Source organism: Monodon monoceros, unplaced genomic scaffold (assembly GCF_005190385.1).
Source record: "Monodon monoceros isolate NGI ecotype Baffin Bay Population unplaced genomic scaffold, NGI_Narwhal_1 Super_Scaffold_5, whole genome shotgun sequence".
Lineage (NCBI taxonomy): Eukaryota > Metazoa > Chordata > Mammalia > Artiodactyla > Monodontidae > Monodon > Monodon monoceros.
In genome coordinates, this window is record NW_021703782.1 from 7,178,471 (window position 1) to 7,195,735 (window position 17,265).

Below are 17,265 nucleotides of genomic sequence, written 5' to 3' on the forward strand. Positions count from 1 at the left end.
TAGTTCCCCTCTATCACCACCACCACTTGATGTGGGCAGCAAGCTATAAAAGTCAGAAGGAAAACTAGGCAGGGCGCACTCTTCCTGTGCAAATAATTTACATGTTTGTAGCACTCTCTAGACTTTGCATTTCACTCACTCAGAAGAAGACAAATGGCCCCATTTCAAAAATGGGCAAAAGGCTTGGATAAACATTTCACAAAAGAAGGTATATGAATGGCCAATAAGAACATGAAAAAGTGTTTAACATCACTAGTCATCAGCAAATTAAAACCATGATAAGATACAGCTGCCTACCCACTGGCCTGTTCCACTAAAGGATGACCACAGCAGGTGCTGGTGAGGGTGCGGAGGGGCTGGAACTCACACACTGCTGGTGGGAGTGTAAAAAGGTATAACCACTTAGAAAACCAGTTTGACAGTTGCTTGAAAAATTCAGCGTACACCTACAGGCGATCTAGCCATTCCGCTTTTAGGTATTTACTCAGTAGGAATTAAAATACTGATTCACACAAAGACTTGCGCTCAAGTGTTCATTGCAGCTTTCTTTATAATAGCCAAGAAATGGAAACAACCCAAACTTCCATCCATGGTGAGTGAATAAAACAAAATGTGGTCTATTCAATGGAATACTACTCAGTAATAAAAAAAAAAAGTGAGCATGTACCTACAGAGACGAATCGACATACAAGAAGCCAGACAAGGGACTTCCCTGGTGGTGCAGTGGTTAAGAATCCGCCTGCCAGTGTAGCGGACACGGGTTCGAGCCCTGGTCCGGGAAGATCCCACATGCCCTGGAGCAACTAAGTCCGTGAGCCACAACTACTGAGCCTGTGCTCTGGACCCCGTGCTCCGCAACAAGAGTAGCCACCACAATGAGAAACCTGCACACCGCAACTAGAGAAAGCCCGCGCGCAGCAACGAAGACCCAGTGCAGCCAAAAATAAATAAATAAATTTATTTTTAAAAAAAAAGCCAGACAGAAAGGACCCCATACTATATGATTCCACGTATATAAAATTCTAGAAAATGTAGTTGAATCCATAGTTAGAGCCAAATCAGTGGTTGCCTGGGGCCGGGGGTGGTGTACAGAGAAAAGCAGCAGGGAGGGATTACACAGGGGCACAAGAAAACTTTGGGGAGTGATGGATGTTTTCATTATTTTGATTAATGTGATGGTTTCATTGTGCATATTCATGGGTCAAAATTTATCAAAGTGTATACGTTAAATACATGCAGTTTATTGTATGCCAATTGTACCTCAATAAAGCTGTTAATATTGTTTAATTTTTAAAAAGGAACAAACTCACAGGGAACTCCACTGTACAGTAGAAACTAACACAACATTGTAAAACAACTATACCTCAATTTAAAATAGTTTTTTTAAAAAGGAACAAACTATTTTCAAAATCATTATGTTGAATGCAAGGAACCAGACATAAAAGAGAATGCACTGTGGGGTTCCAGTAATCTAAAATTCTCAAAAATGAAAATGCTCAGTAACAAACAGCTTATCAGTGGTTGTCTGGGGTCAAGGGTGAAAGTAGGGATGAATTACAAAGGGGCACAAGGAAACTTTGGGGGGATGGAAGTATGTTCCCCAACCAGGGATGGAACCTGTGCCCCCTGCATTGGAAGTGTGGAGTCTTAAGCACTGGACCTCCAGGGAAGTCCCAATGTAGGCATGTGTTGAAACTCGTCAGCCTTATGGGTGATATGGAAAGCGTTTAGTGGTCTGGATAGAAGATCAAACCAGCCACAACATTCCCTTAACCCAAAGCCTAATCCAGAGCGAGGCCCTAACTCTCTTCATTTCTTTGAAGGCTGACAGGTGAGGAGGCTGCCAAAGAAAAGTGAAGCTAGCAGAGACGGGTTCATGAGGTTGAAGGAAAGAAGCCGTCTCCACCACGTAAAAGTGCAGAGTGAAGCAGCAAGTGCTGATGTAGAAGCTGTAGAACTCAAGAGATCCAGCTCAGATAATTCACGAAGGTGGCTGTGTAACAAGGAAGACCCTTTGTATTCTATTACAAGTTAATCCCTAAAAGGATGTTTCCCAGAAGCTTAAATGATACATAATGGCCCATCTCTGGGAACCCTGCCCCCCAGGTAGTGAGCATTCAGCTAAAATACCTGTGTTCAGCTCCCAGGAAACATCCTGACCAAGCCCACCTGTGAATGGCTGCAGGAAGGAAGAAATTAGCCTATCCCCGCGGAGGCTGACTGAATCAGGACTTTACTCCCACCCCTTTCAGTATAAAAGAAGTCTGAATTCTAACTAGGGGAAGATGGCTCCTTGGGACAGGAGTCTACCATCTTCTGAAGCCAGCCAGGAGCCTTGCTGCTTGTGGCCCGCAGGCCCCAGATTGGGGGATATTCTGGTAAGGCCCGGGCAGCTGCTGGGACCGCTTGTCCTGAGACTCTTTCCTTGAAAATTCCCTGAAGCAGCACTGGCTGCCCCTTGGCAAATGGAGCAGGGAATTGACATCTGGGAGCTGACAGGCTCAATACAGTAGGGTAAGTCACTCTGGTGTACAGCCAGAATTTTTATTTCCTCTGTTTTGGGCTTTTTTTTTTTCTCCAGAATAAGCCAATTTGCTTTGTATTTGAGTGGGGTACCCTGTTGGAGAGAGGAATTAGTTGCTAGCCTTGTACCTGATCTGTGAACCAGTTCGTTTGTTTCTTTGGATGCTACTAGCATTTGTGTGTGCCATTTGTGATTTGTTTGTCTGGTATTTCTGTCTTTAAAAATTGGGGAATGTTTCAACTAACCCTAAAGAAAGTCCTCTGGGGTGCGTTTTGGTTAAGTGGTCTGATGACAGTTACGAACCCATGACTGACAGGAAGATATTTTATTGTAACAATGTGTGACTACAGTACCTGTTAGGGTCTCCAGGAGTGGCCTAGGCAGGGTTATCTTGGGACCCTGTGCACCGTGTACTGTCACCCTTGCTGTGTTAATTACATCGTTTGTGGTCTCCTGTATCATTGGCCTGGCCAAGGAGTCGCATTGCATGGGGGTTGGGTTGATGGTTCTTGTGATATGTAAAACCCCGAGACAAAACTTGAGGGTTTATTTAGGGTTTTCTGTTTGTTCTTTGGGTTTCTCATTTCATTTTGTTTTGGTACCATTTCTCCATTTACAGACTGATGTCAAATTGAGGAAAAGAACCAAAAAAACCTGCCTGCTCTTGTCCAAAAGTGGGACATTCCCAGGGAAAAGAGAAAGTTTCCACTTGGTTCCTAAAATCACCAAGAATTTAGAAATTCTTTTAGAAATTTAGAAATTTATTTAGAAATTTAGAAATTTAGAAAAAGGCCCATCCCAGAATTCAGCCCAGTTGGTTGATGCCAAGGCAAAAAGGCATCCTTTTAATGAATGGTTAGAGATGATCAATTGCTATTTATGGTTTCACGGTGGCCTTCGAGTGGCTCTATAGCTGTTCTGTGAAGACGTGAGGAAGAATGATGAAATCCTCTATGAGAAAGCATCTGTGCTCTTATATCAGGGTGGGAAAATGTCAGACAGTTGTAACCATACGGTAAAAGAAACCCAAGGGGAAATCTGTCATACAGGAAGAAAAGAAAGGGAACAAGGTTTAGGATATGGTGCCCCAACCTCTGGCCAGGCTGGCTGTCCCAGCTGCTCTAGCTGTTATGCCAATATACCCACCCCTCCCACTGCCTCTCGTTCCCATCCAGCCCCAATTCCCAACACTGGGGCTCAGGAAGCTGTGGTACTGGCTCCCCCTCCTTGTAGAGATCAATTAGAAAATCCTGAGTTAGTTCCTGGGACACAGGGACCTGGCCTGGTATCGTGATCTAAGACCCAATAGGGCACCCAGCGTGGGCCAGGAGCCGCTCCCAGGGCAGGGCGGTTTCCCTTCCGTCATTGTCCTATAGGGGCCTAAATGCAGTGTGAGCTTGGAATCCATAACAGCTACACTAAAGAACAGATTTTCAGTGTAGACGAAATGCCTTATATTGGAAGAAGGTGCCACCTAGGAATTTCATAGCTAGAGAGGAGAAGTCAATGCCTGGCTTCAAAGATTCTAAGGACAGGCAGACTCTCTTGTTAGGCTCATGCAGCTGGTGACTTTAAGCTGAAACCAATGCTCATATACCATTCCCAAATTCCTAGGACCCTTAAGAATTATGCTAAATCTACTCTGCCTGTGCTGTATAAATGGAACAACAAAGCCTGGGAGACAGCACATCTGTTTACAACATGGTTTACTGACTATTTTAAGCTCATGTTGAGACCTACTGTTCAGAATAAAAGATTCCTTTCAAAATATTACTGCTCATTGACAATGCACCTGGTCACCCACCATCTGACGGAGACGGACAGTAACATTAATGTTGTTTTTATGCCTGTTAACACAATGCCTGCAGACTATGGATTGAGGAGTCTTTTTGACTTTCAAGTCTTACTATTTAAGAAATACATTTCATAAGGCTATAGCTGCCATAGATAAGAGATTCCTCTGATGGAACTGGGCAAAGTCCATTGAAAACCTTCTGGAAAGGATTCACCATTCTAGATGCCATTAAGAACATCCATGATTCATGGGAAGAGGTCCAAATATCAACATGAACAGGAATGTGGAAGAAGCTGAGTCCAGCCTTCATGGATGACTTGGAGGGGTTCGAGACTTCAGTGGAGAAAGTCACTGCAGATGTGGTGGAAAATGTAGGAGAACTAGAATTAGAAGTGCAGCCTAAGGATGTGACTAAATTGCTACAATCTCATGATAAACCTTGAATGGGTGAGGATTTGCTTTTTTTTTTAATTAATTTATTTTTGGCTGAGTTGGGTCTTTGTTGCTGTGCGCATGGGCTTTCTCCAGTTGCAGCGAGTAGGGGCTACTCTTCATTGTGGTGCGCGGGCTTCTCATTGCAGTGGCTTCTCTTGTTGGAGAGCACAGGCTGTAGGCGCATGGGCTTCAGTAGTTGTGGCACGTGGACTCAGTAGTTATAGCTCGCGGGGTCTAGAGCACAGGCTCAGTAGTTGTGGCTCATGGGCTTAGCTGCTCTGTGGCATGTGGGATCTTCCTGGACCGGGGATCGAACCCGTGTCCCCTGCATTGGGAGGTGGATTCTCAACCACTGCGCCACCCGGGAAGCCCCGAGGATTTGCTTCTTATGGATGAGCAAAGAAAGTGTTTTCTTGAGATGGAATCTGTGAAGATTGTTGAAACAACAACAAAGGATTTAGGATATGACATCAACTTAGTTGATAAAGCAGTGGCAGGGTTTGAGAGGATTGACTCCAATTTTGAACGAAGTCCTACTTTGGGTAAAATGCTATCAAACAGCATTGCCTGCTACAGAGAAATCATTCATGAAAGGAAGAGGCAATGGATGAGGCACACTTCACTGTGGTCTTATTTTAGGCAATTGTCACGGCCACCCCAGCCTTGAGCAGCCACCACCCTGATCAGTCAGCAGCATCCACATTGAGGCGAGACCCTCCACCAGCAAAAAGATTGTGATTTGCTGAAGGCTCAGATGAAGGTTAGCATTTTTTTAGCAAGAAAGTATTTTTTAGTTAGGGTATGTACATTGTTTTATTTTATTATTATTATTTTCTCTTCTGCCTGAGCCGCATGGCTTGTGGGATCTTGGTTCCCCAACCAGGGCTTGAACTCAGGGCCCCGGCAGTGAGAGCGCAGAGTCCTCACCACTGGACCGCCAGGGAACTCCCTGTACATTGTTTTAGACTTAATGCTGTTGCACGCATAACAGACTGCAGTATAGCATAAACATAACTTTTATATGCACCGGGATACAAATTCATGTGACTCGCTTTATGGCAGTATTCGCTCTATTGTGGTGGCCAGGAACCAAACCCACAGTACCCTGAAGTATGCCTGTACTAGTTTTGGTGTGATCGGTTGCTCATACTGTAGTTAGTGATGGGCAGAAGCACTAAACCTGAGACCCAGGGCTGAGTTTCAGTTCCTGCTCTTCCCCTGGTTCTGTGTCACTCTACACTTGGAGCCTGGTTATCGTCCTAGTCAATTCAGAATCAATAACAAGGATACCGTAGATTGGGTAGCTTACCCAACATTTACTTCTCACATTTCTGGAGGCTGGAAACCCAAGACCAAGGTGCCAGCAGATCCAGTGTCTGAGTGAGAGCTGCCTTGTCACTGTGTCCTCACGTGCTGGAGAGAGGGTTCTGATCTTTCTCCTGTGAGGACACTCAACCCATCATGGGGGCCCCAATCTCATAATTTTATATAAACTTAATTATCTCCCAAAGACCCCACGACCTAATACCATCCAATGGGGGTAAGGACTTCAACATATGAATTTGGGGGGTGGAGGGAGGAACATAAGAGTTGTCTTTTAAAAAATAGCATGAAAATACTACTTGCCTCACAAGTTTGTTTAAAGGGTCAAGCGTGTACAGAGCACCCAGTGCCGGGCAAGGCCCAGAGAAGAGTCAATAAATAAATACCAGTGTCTTCTCTGACCACACTTTTCCCACCCCATTGTCCCACTTGACAATGGACCATCCCCTCCGTCAAATGGACTTGGAGTGCCTGCCCGCAGGGTTGCTGCAGGAATCATATGGGAGTGTGTTTGGAGAGGCTTTGTAAACCAAAGCAGCACGTGAGGGCTGTCATTAGCGGGTCAGGACCTGTCTCAGGACAGTGTGCGCTGTGGGTTCCTCTAGGGAGGCTCAAATCGGGGCGCCCCAGGAGTCACTGCACTCACGTGGACGGATAGAGAGCGGCGGAGAGACTTGTCCACACTGCGGACCTCAGGCCCACACATTACCTATGGCCAAAGAGTTGGGGCTTTATAAAGCTTAGACTCCAAGGTAGAGAAAGGCATGTGACTCCACAGTCAGGAGACGCTGAGGTCACTGCATGGGCCAAAGATACAGAGAGGAAGCAAAAATGCCAAAAATAAAAGACCCTTCCTAACCACTTCCGAAGAAAGCAGCAGAGTTTCGCTGTGCTGTGAGGTTTGCGCCCTGCCCTGAGCCGTCCAGGGGCTCTGCCCTCGGGTCTTCCTGAAATGCGAGCCGGGCTGGGCAGGCTCAGGTCCGGTAAGCACGCAACCCTCTGAAATCATGTCCTGGCAGCAGGCAAGGAAATACGCAAACAGGGAGGGAAAGAGGAAAGAAAACAACCATGACTTGGTCAAATCATGCCACAGGTCCCTGGGTGGAGAGTTTGGCTCTCTGAAAATTTTGTCTCAAAATCTTATTTTCCTTTTTCCCCACCTGTATTCCTTTATTCCCAAATACCTGGACAAAGCCATAAATGAATACATTTGAAAAGCAGGCTATACAGCAACGAAACTGAGTGCAGAACAGCTATATAAATCAATATGAACCAGCGTTAGGCGTATAACATTGAACCAAAAAATATGTCACAAAACTAGGATGTACACCATTCTAATAAACCTCAAAATAAATAGGACTGAACAATTACCATTTACAGATTCATAATTCACAGCAATACTATTTTTAAAAAGGTAAAATAGTGATAGAAGTTCAACTTTGAATATTTATTACCTCTGGGAGGGAGGGGGTAGATAGGGAAAAAGTATACAGGTGATGGCACTTTCATGGCTAACACTTATTCCTGGGTGGGTAGTGGGGTCACAAACTCACGTCATTATCGTGTTCCATCACCTACGTGTTTCACATACTCTCTTAAAATCTGGATTCCTTCTATGCGATTTTCCTATAATATTTTCCACAGAAGTGAATATAAACATATTAAAGAATTTTGAAAAATTAAAAGGGAGAAAATCTTCCACAGTCCTACTATTTCAGCTTTCCCTCTGCAATGGGTCTCCTTTTTACCCGGTCATAATCACACTGTACATAATTCTGCTTTCTGTTCTTAATTTGGAAAACTGTTTATAATAGTACCTGAAAATCTTCAAAATCATCCTTCTTCATGGCCACATAGTGGAATATCTATACTTAATGAAAATTCCAAGAATATCAATGACTTCTGTATAGTATACATAAACTTAAAAGAAAATAATTATGTTGTTGTATGAGTCTCCTAGGGTTGCCATATCAAATTACCACAAACTGGACTGAAAACAGTAGAAATTTATTCATTCACAGTTCTGGAGATCAGAAGTCCAAAATCAAGGTGTCAGCGGGTCCATGCTCCCGTCAAAGGATCTAGGAAAGAATCCTTCCTTGTTTCTCTCGTAGCTTCTGGTGATTCCTGGCAGTCTTGGATTCCTCAGCTTGTAGCTGGTCACTCTCATCTCCTCCTCTGTCTTCTTATCTTCATATCCCCTTCTTCTCAGTGTGTCTCTGTGTATCCTCCTCTTCTTTTTTTTTTTTTTCCTGGCTGTGTGGTGCGGCTTGTGGGATCTTAGTTCCCCGACCAGGGATCGAACCCAGGCCCACAGCAGTGAAAGCACCGAGTCCTAACCACTGGACCACCAGGGAATCCCCTTCCTCTTCTTATAAAGACACCAGTCATTGGATTTGGGGGGGCCAACCCTAATCCAGTAGGATCTCAACCTAATTACATCTGCAAAGACCCTCCTTCCAAATAAGGTCACACTCTGAGGTTCTGGAAGGACATGAATTTTGGGAGATACTATTTGACCCACTCCGGCTGCCTTCTTCAAAACTCTGAAATGCCAAACACTGGCTTTTAAACAAGGTGTCAATGGGCTGCCACAAGCCAACGAACCCAAGTGCGCTGGCTGTGGCCTCTTAATCATATCGTAGAAAGTTGGCACCAGAAGAGACCTTGGAAATCTGTCCAAACTTCTCATTTCATCAATGAGGAATTTGAGTCAGTAGAGAGGTGATTCATCCCAGGAGACTCCAGTTTCCAGGTATAGTCAAGGAGTCTGCCTCAGGCCATTGTTAACTGGGCCCAGAATAAACTCCAGCCTCCATCTCAAAGAGCTATTTCAGGATTGTGTTATTTACCTACTGCCAAGTAACATTAGCACACCATTCCTTAAAACACATCTACTATCGCACAGCTGCTGTGGGTCAGGAATCTGGACACAGCTTTGCTGTCCGCTGCTCAGGGTCTCTCACAAGGCTGTAGTTGGCCAAGGTTGAGGTCTTGTCTGAAGGCTCAGCTCAGGGAGGATCCACTTCCAAACTCACTTCTGTGGTTGTCAGCAGGATTCAGTTCCTCTGGGGCTGTTGGACTGATGAGGGCCTTAGATCCTAGCTGGCTTCTGGCTGGAAGCCACCCTCAGTTTCTTGACTTAAGCAATAGAAATTAATTTTTTCACAGTTCTGGAGCCTGGAACTCTGAGATCAAGGTGTCAGAAATGTTGGTTTCTTCTGAGGCCTCTCTCCTTGGCTTACGGATGGTCACTAAATTAGGTTCCTGAACCCAATTCTAATTGGGGGGGCGGTGGTCCCCCATACCAACAAACAATCCTCAGACACCACCAGGGTATCTTACAATTCAACTCAATTCTAACATGTCTACCCAGAGATAGCATCAGATCCCACAGGTTAAGGATTCAGTCCTACAAGACTGCCCCTCTCCCCCACTTCAGACACAGTTAATTTGCTAGAGCAGCTCACAGAACTCAGAGAAACATTTTACTTACTAGAGGACTGGCTTATTGCAAAAGAATGTAACTCAAGAACAGACAGGTGGAAGAGATGCACAGGGCAAGGTATATGACAAGAGATGGGGCACTTCCATGCCCTCTCCAGGCACACGGCTCTCCCTGAATTTCCTCGTGTGCACCAACCCAGAAGCTTTCCAAACTCCATCCCTTTGGGTTTTTTGGATACTTCATTACATAGGCATGGTTGATTAAATCATTGGTGCCGGCAACTGATCCAACCTCCAGCCCCACCCACCTCCCCAGGGGTTGGGGGCAAGACTGAAAGTTCCAACCCTCTAGTCACTTGGTTGGTCTCCCTGGCAACCAGCCCCCATCCTTAGGTGGGATCCAAAAGTCACCTCATTCACATTTATCACTCTCAACCCTTAGGAAGTTCCGAGGGTTTGGGGAGCTGTGAGTCAGGAACTGTGGACAGAGACCAAATATATATGAGGAATATATTTTGGTAATCTGGGTGACCAAATATGTAGTTTTTATATATCACAGTATCACAGTCTCCTTTTCACCGTGTGCTCATGTGGTCTTTTCCCCTCTGTGTCCTCTGCCTGGTCTCCACATTTTTTCTTCTTATAAGGACAGCAGTGAGATTGGATGAGGGCCCACCCTAAAGGCCTCATTCTAACTCAGTCACCCCTTTGAAGACCTTATCTCCAAATATGGTCACACTCTGAGATATGGGGGCTTCAACAGATGAATTTGGGAAGGGGCACAATTCAGCCCATAGCGGGGACCTGGCCTCATTTCGCAGCCCTTACCACCCCCTGGCTCTCACCAGAACCCCGGCCCCAGCGTCAGCCTGACAGGATGGCTGGACCAGCAGCCCTGGAGCTCAGGGAAGACCCTTCCCCTGGGGGAGAGTCCAGCGTACTCTGGAGGTCAGCCCCAGCGCCCGGGGTCCACAGGGGACACCTCTGGACAGCTGTTTATCCTCACCCACAAATTCCCACTCACTCATAGGGGCCGCTCCCCTCACACCCCGGCCCTCCCTGAACTGCTGCTGAACGCGGCCCCCAGCTCCGTGCCGCTCGCTGGCGCACCAGGGACCCTCACCCCCCCCCCCCCCGCAGGTCTGTGCAGCAAGCGATTGTGTAGAGCTCCTTGGAATGCATTCTTCATGGGATTCCCCAAGGACACACCCTCCTGGTCTCTCTTCTCTTTACCACCAAGAACTAGCTCACTGCTTGAGGACTAGTAAGGGCACCACTGCATCCAGACTGACTCATCCCTTTTTTTTTTTGCGGTACGCGGGCCTCTCACTGCTGTGGCCTCTCCCGTTGTGGAGCACAGGCTCCGGACGCGCAGGCTCAGTGGCCATGGCTCACGGGCCCAGCCGCTCCGCGGCATGTGGGATCTTCCCGGACCGGGGCACGAATCCGTGTCCCCTGCATCGGCAGGCGGACTCTCAACCACTGCGCCACCAGGGAAGCCCCCCCTTTTTTTTTTCATTCCTTTTTTTGACTGCACTGCATGGCATGTGGGATCTTAGCTCCCCAATCAGGGATTGAACCCATGCCCCCTGTGTTGGAAGCACAGAGCCTTAACCACTGGACCACCAGGGAAGTCCCCAGATGGGCTCATCCCTGAGATCAAATGTTCCAGCCTTGCTGTGAGGACAAAAATGTGTTCATCAAGAAATTATGATATATATATATATATATATATATATATATGTAACTGAATCACTTTGCTGTACACCTGAAACTACGACATTGCAAGTGAAGTATACTTCAACTTTAAAAAATGGTTAGAATTTTTTTTAATTAAAAAATAAAAAGAAATTATGAACAACAAGGTCCTACTATATAGCACAGGGAACTATATTCAATAAGCTATGATAAACCATAATGGAAAAGAATCTGAAAAATAATGTATATACATGTATAACTGAATCACTTCACTGTACAGCAGAAATTAACACAACATTGTAAATCAACTATACTTCAATAAAATAAATTTAAGAAAAATAAAAAGGACGTTATGGAACCAAAGCAGGGAGGATGGTGCGATCATTAGAGGAAAATCCTGCAGGTCCCATAGGTGCTGCCTGGCCAGATAGCCTTCAGAACTGCCTTCTGCTGACCGAAAGAATGTCTCCATCACTCTAATGACAGTTTTCTTTCTCTGTGTGGGCGATGAGAACTACTCACTTCTATGGCCAGAATCTTCCAGAACTGAGCAGAAGTTATCCCTTTCTTTAAGGCTTACATGCTCTATTTCTCCCAACTCCTCACCACCCTCTTAGTTTCTCCCCAACACTGAGGCCAAGTATTAGTTACCACTTCGTCATAATCCCTGAATTGTTTTTTCTTCTAATAGAGAAATAGTTCTCTGAGCCAGACTCTTCTCAAAAACGGGAAAAGGACCTCAGAGCCGCCAACTCAGGGAATCCTCTGATGGACTCTGACATGACAAAGACAGTGTATGAAATGCAGAAGGGGGCTCACGACGTGGTTGTGTACCTTTGTGCATTCACCTCCTCGTGTCTGTGAATGGCTTCCCCCAGGGTCGTGCAGTGAACCATCTGCACAGCTGTTCAGTATATCCTGGAGAAAAGATAAGATACAGCAAGAAGGATACAGATGTGGCCAGCGGACGATGGCCCCCAAATGGGGCTGGGAAAGTGCACTAAGGCTGACAAAGGAGCCCTTTCAGCTTTACTAGGATAGAGAAGTGGAATGAGGAGGCCTTGGGCTGGCAAAGCACAGAAGGAAGTGAAGGCCTTTAACTCCTTCCTCCTTTCATTTTCACCAAAGCGCGTGAAGCTCAGAGGGGAGGGGCAAAGCAAGCATCAGGGGGCCTCTGATGTGCAAGGTTAGCGATGGGCACCTTGCCCTTGTTCGTGCAGGGGCTGGCGCCGCGGAGGACTCCGGACTCGGGAGTGAGCCCGGCACAACTGGCCTCCCTGGGTGAGGCCTCACCTCCACACTTTCTGTCACAGTGAGAAGCAAGTTTCTGGACAGTAAGAGACAGAGACCAAATGGCTTTGTGTTCCCTTTATTTCCTGACCTCCCGACTCTCCCTGGGCCATAGGGTGAACCTTGATGGGCGCCCAGGACCTGCAGCGAAACTCAGGGGCAGCACACCAGAGAGTGGCTTGGAGCCCCTCTGTCCTTCCCCTGGGGCAGGAAGGGGGCCCACAGAGATGCGCTGCCGTAATTCTGCTGCATCTGTAATACTGAAGGGCAAGTGTCCTGGGTTTGAACTGTCCAACAGAAACAATAAAATGCCAGTGAACTTTGTAGACCCAGAGGGGCTCCTGCAAGAGATCCTGCCGGCAGGAGGCAAGGCGTTCCCCCTTCTCTGCCTGGCACGTTTGCTGGGAAAGGGGAACGCAAACCGTGTGAGGGTCCAGACTAGACAGGGGTCCAGCTTAGCTCCGTCTGCCCCCGGAGGAGAGAAGCTTATTGCACAGTGAGTGCCGCGGCCTGGAGCCGGGGGGGTGAGCGGCCAGGGGGCTCCCGGGGCAAGTCCACGGACTTATTCAGAGGAGGGGCTGGGATGAGCACCACGTGCAGGGACAGAAACGGGGTCCTGGAAAGGGACAGAGGTGAGCAGGGCACCGTCCCTCCCTCCCAGGGCTCCCAGTGTACTTACCCCGAATGACCACAAGCCATTAGCTCCAGTAGCTCAGGAGGGTGAGGTCCTTCCCGCCACGGGATCAATAAATGCTTCAGGGAAGAGGTGCGTTTATTCTTAGCCTGGAACTCAGGTGGAAATAAAGAGGGGGAGACCATTGGAAGCAGAGGGCGCTGCGAAGACAAATTCCAAGTTCCAAAGGCACGACAGGGAAAGAGCATATGTAGAAATTCTTCGAAACAGGAGCCATGCTGGGTCTACCATCACCCCAGCCCTTCCCCTGCTGAGTCCTCTCCCCCAGGCCCCTGGCCACACCCAGCCCTCCTCAGGATGTGCCTGCCTCGTCCCTGGGCCCAAAGCTTTGTTCCTGCTGTTCCCTGCCTGGAGGGATCTGGGGCCTCTGCTCCCCAAGGCCCCTCCTCCTGTTCAGACTCTACTGTCTTTCAAAGTCTAACTCCGAGGTCACTTTGGTAAAGCTGTCCCAGATTCTCTCAGTCAGAACCCTCGTCCTGCTTTCCTTCTCCCCCTCCTTTGCTGGACAGGGACATATGTGTGTGTGTGTGTGTGTGTGTGTGTGTGTGTGTGTGTGTGTGTGGTGTGTGTGTGGTGTGTGACGTGTGTGTTTGCGGTGTGTGTGTACACGTGTGTATTTGTGTGTGTTGAAGTACAGTTCATCTGGCTCCCTGGTAAAATGCCACCAGCCGGTTGGGCTGCGCTCTGGGGCCCCCCTGCTTTCTGCCCGCCACCTTCTCCCGGCCCCTGGCTCTAGGAGAGCCCTTGGTGGCGCTGGTTACTGCTCCCGACTGATTTGCTGAATCGCAGCCAAATGAGCAGATTCCATGTCCCGGCTTTAGTGCTGACTGGCTCTGGGTCCTTGGAGAGGTTACCTCACTGTTCTGCCTCAGTTTCCTAATCTGTTAAAAGATCTTACAGGGGGCTTCCCTGGTGGCGCCGTGGTTGAGAGTCTGCCTGCCGATGCAGGGGACGCGGGTTCGTGCCCCGGTCTGGGAAGATCCCACATGCCGTGGAGCAGCTGGGCCCGTGAGCCATGGCCGCTGAGCCTGCGCGTCCGGAGCCTGTGCTCCGCGACGGGAGAGGCCACACCAGTGAGAGGCCCGCGTACCGCAAAAAAAAAAAAAAAAAAAAAAGATCTTACAGGGTCGATGTAAAGACTCAATGACATTGTGCACTGAAAGTGCACGTAGACTCTTATTATCTTTCTTTTGTCCTTGTCTCGCTGCTTGCAGGATCTTAGTTCTCTGATCAGGGATTGAACCTAGGCCCTTGGCAGTGAAAGTGCGGAGTCCTAACCACTGGATTGCCGGGGAATTCCCTACTATTATCATTTATATTTACTTGTTATGTATGTAAAACATATATTTTAAAATCTGTCTTTGCGAATTCCAAAGTCCCTTTCCCCTGGAACCCAGAGATAAGAGTTTGCTTCAAGGACTGCTGTTGAGCAGAAGAGGCTGGCCTGTCCTTGGGCTCACAGTGACCTGGGAGTGTTCTGGAAAGACAAAGGCATACCTGTCATCCTCTTTGCAGCTCAAACCACAGGTCAGGCTTTTAGAAATCCATAAAATATTTAAGGCAAGGCCTTCGTTACACCATAGCTGGTCAACATTACTATAAATAAATGAACATTATCATTCATAACAATAAAGGGGATGAGAGACAGGTGACTTGATTGTGTAGCCCTAACCCAACCCTAATACAGAGAAGGGAGAAAGTCAAGTGATTTAATGAAGAGTCTGGACATTAGGAATTTGAGAAAAAAGACTCTTTTGCCTTTAGAGAAACCATCCATTGGGCTTCCCTGGTGGCGCAGTGGTTGAGAGTCCGCCTGCCAATGCAGGCGGACACGGGTTCGTGCCCCGGTCCGGGAGGATCCTGCGTGCCGCGGAGCAGCTGGGCCCGTGAGCCATGGCCGCTGAGCCTGCGTGTCCAGAGCCTGTGCTCCACAACGGGAGAGGCCACAACAGTGAGAGGCCCACGTACCGCAAAAAAAAAAAAATAGAGAAACCATCCATGAGCGCACTGCTTGTGGAGAAAATGGCCCTTGGGTCTTGGTGGGGAGGGCTGTCCCCCATCCCACCCCAGGCACTGCACTGCTCTGGGTTGGATCCATTCTGGAGGCCATGCTTTCAGGGAGATAGTGGTAAATGGTAAGAAACCCGACCAGGATGAGGTCAGGTCTGGGAACCGAATCCCAAGAGCATGAGCTGATGGAATCGAGGCCATTTGGCCCAAATCAAAGGATGTGGCGGCCTCACCTGGGCAGAAAGTGATACTTGAACCTGGGTGGGCGGGGCAAGTAGGACAGAGATCTAACTCTGTATTCACATGTCAGGGAGACCTGGTGAGGTAGCAAGCATCCTAACACCCTCACTGTTCAGGCAGAAGGCCAGTGACCACCAGCCAGGGTTCAAGTTACCTATAGAAAGTACTACTGCCTTGTAACCTTTGGCAGTGGATGTATGGGCTGTTGTAAACAGTCTCCCTCTGGGAGAACAGAGAGCCTGTCGAGACCCTCTCTGTATTCCCAACATCCAGGACGGTACCTGGCACGTACAAGGCCCTCAATCACGTTGAGGTGCCTTTCAATTTTAAGATTACTTAGACTCTTTCAAGGACAATAAAAGTAAATAATAATGCTACTGGACTTCCCTGGTGGTCCAACGGTTAGGACTCCACGCTTCCACTGCAGGGGGCATGGGTTCGATCCCTGGTTGGGGATCCCGCATGCCATGCAATGTGGCCAAAAAAAAAAAAAAATGCTACTAAGAGAGACCTCACCAAAAAGGCTCCACTAATGTGGATGTAGAAATATCCTCTAAACACCCTTTCTTCATTTATGCAGCAAACACCCCATCACAAAAGGCACAAGAGGTCGGTTGTAACCACCAGCATGTTTTTGACCTGGGAGTAACACATTTTCCACATATTCAGAACCAGCAACAATTTCTCTACTAGTAAGACTAGCCCAAGGGAAGTCCCTGAGGGTAGACTGTAAAGCAATGCTGAGCAGGCTTTTCATGTTTCCTCTCTTCTTGCCATTAATTAGTTTTTACTGTTAAGCTCTGTGAAAAATACTACTATCACCCCCTGCATAATTATCAAAAGCACAAAAACATTCCAGATTTAGGAGCAGGGAGAAAGAGGCTGGGGAAAGAAATGGCAGGGTCTCATAATAATGAGGATCTGTGGAGGCCACTACTTGGCTAGAAGATTTCCCTGGTGTTACGGGCTGAATCGTGTGTTCCCCCCGCCACCCAATATTCATATGTTGAAGCCCTAATCCCCAGGGCTTTTTTAAAAATTTATTTATTTTTGGCTGTGTTGGGTCTTCGTTTCTGTGCGAGGGCTTTCTCTAGTTGCGGCGAGCGGGGGCCACTCTTCATCGCGGTGCGCGGGCCTTTCACTGTTGTGGCCTCTCCCGTTGCGGAGCACAGGCTCCAGACGCACAGGCTCAGCGGCCATGGCTCACGGGCCCAGCCACTCCGCGGCATGTGGGATCCTCCCAGACCAGGGCTCGAACCCGTGTCCCCTGCATCGGCAGGCAGACTCTCAACCACTGCGCCACCAGGGAAGCCCTCCCCAGTACTTCTGAATGTGACTGTGTTTGGAGATAGAGCCCTTAAAGATGTGATTAACTTAAAATGAAGCCAGGCCTAATCCAACCTGACCTGTGTACTTATAAGAAGGTGAAATTGGAACACAGAGAGACACCAGTGGTGCTCAAGCACAGAGGAGGGACCACCACAGGGCTGAGAGAGACAGCGGCCATCTGCAAGTCCAGGATGGAGGCCTCAGAAGAAACCAACCCTACTGACGCCTTGATCTCAGACCTCCAGCCTCCAGAACTGTGAGAACGCAAATTTCTGTTGTTGAAGCCCCCGAGTCTGTGGTTCTCTGTTGCAGTAGGCTGAGCAGACGAATGTACCTGGGATACTCCCTTTCACCCTCATAACCACTCTGATTATTTTGCAGAAGAAATCGAGGCTCACAGACATCAGTTAACCTGTCCCAGTTCTCACAGTGAGTGAGTGGCAGAGCCTGGATCTGGTGTCAGGTTTGTGGGTGGCAAAA

The 17,265-nt window shown here is 47.9% G+C and overlaps 1 protein-coding gene across 1 annotated transcript in view; it reads left to right on the forward strand.

The window, feature by feature from the left end:
- The first annotated feature begins 2,440 nt into the window (after nt 1–2,440).
- The window catches only part of CTSB (cathepsin B), a 62,122-nt gene continuing 47,297 nt past the window's right edge, over nt 2,441–17,265 (forward strand). The window contains exon 1 of the mRNA XM_029203561.1: nt 2,441–2,514. The gene's annotated coding sequence lies outside the window, so the exon portion shown is untranslated. The remainder of the gene's footprint in view (nt 2,515–17,265) is intronic.